Below are 1,393 nucleotides of genomic sequence, written 5' to 3' on the forward strand. Positions count from 1 at the left end.
CTTTTAAGCGCAGGAGGCGCCCTATCCCCGCTCGCTCGCTCATTCCCCTGTTCACACGTGCAGTGCGGCTTGTCCGTCTGTTTATTTGTCAGCTTTGGCGAGACACGGGTGCTTGTGTATTAGCGTGAGCGTTTTTTATTCTGATCAGGAACAGTTTTACAAGTCCGCAAAGGATCGAGGAAAGGTTTATCGCCAGCTGAAAAGAGACACAGCGCTTCGGCTGTGGAGACTTTATTAATAAGGCCCCTCAGTAGTTGAGATCTCTGTTATACCCATCTAGAAACATGCAATCAGCATGTTATTGCTGAAGCAATAGTCACAACATTATTCCACACCTGGGTGAGAGGCGGGTTATGATGACAGTCATGCTTTCTACACCTTATACTGAGCTCAGAAATGGCCCAAGCGGACATCTCACGAGCAGATCCCTCCGCGTAAAGAAAGGCAACTTGTCTCAGCAAAAATACCACGGATTCACATCCAAAATATGATAAAAAGGCAAAAACCCCACACTTGGAATGCAAACGTACCCTAAAAAGGAAACACGGTTTTAAAACCAACTTGATTTTCCCCTGGAGAAACCTTTTTATGGACACACATCGCATCTATTACACATGTAGAACTAAATATAAAGATACAACTTAATATAAGAAGTCATGACATATCACACATGACGAAGTCTGGTCCAGAATAAACAGTTTACACTGACCCACCTTTATTTACCCTGGTCACTCACTTCTATTAACTGTTTAACTGGGTAACAAATTAATATTTGTTTCAATTTGGGATCTACACCTGGGAGCCCTGAAATGTTGGCCAGAGGGGAGAAGCTGATATTCAGACGTGAGAATATATTTAAAAAAAGGATCTGATGTTGTTTTTCACCTGTCTAATCAAAGCTTGTTCAAAAATTATAGGACAATCTGATTATAGGACACACGAGTTTATAATCATACTCATTCCACTTTTTAACCCCGTATATATGCACAATATGAAACGTATATACACTAAATCTCACGTGTGAGTCACATAATATACATTTCTTTACGAAAATTAGGAACACTTACTACAATTATCAACCCCCCATGACGAGGCAATATTTCATACCTTTGTTTCTTTGTGGGTTCAAAGTTCTGTCCTGTCGTTTCACACGTAATGTTTTGGTAGTTATCTCAATTTTCCTTTGCAATTATCTCCAAGATCATCATCAACTTTTTGTAAAACGCTATGCACAACTGATATTTAAAGAAAGTCCTGTACCAAAACGTCTTCGTAGGGAAAGACAACCTTTTTTTCCTTACGTTAGTCGCTACACGGTTACTCAAAAAATCCATTCACCGCCTTTAAAAAAAAGTTTCGTTTTTTATTGTGGTTCACTGACATTTCTGTCACA

At 39.6% G+C, this 1,393-nt stretch overlaps 1 non-coding gene across 1 annotated transcript in view; it reads left to right on the forward strand.

The window, feature by feature from the left end:
• Positions 1-2, forward strand: part of LOC148669783 (5S ribosomal RNA) — a 119-nt gene extending 117 nt beyond the window's left edge. The window contains exon 1 of the ribosomal RNA XR_015937747.1: positions 1-2. This exon is cut by the window's left edge and continues 117 nt beyond it. This is a non-coding gene — a ribosomal RNA (5S ribosomal RNA).
• Positions 3-1,393: the final 1,391 nt, after the last annotated feature.

This window comes from Lepisosteus platostomus, chromosome 5 (assembly GCF_059453375.1).
Source record: "Lepisosteus platostomus isolate fLepPlt1 chromosome 5, fLepPlt1.hap1, whole genome shotgun sequence".
NCBI lineage: Eukaryota > Metazoa > Chordata > Actinopteri > Semionotiformes > Lepisosteidae > Lepisosteus > Lepisosteus platostomus.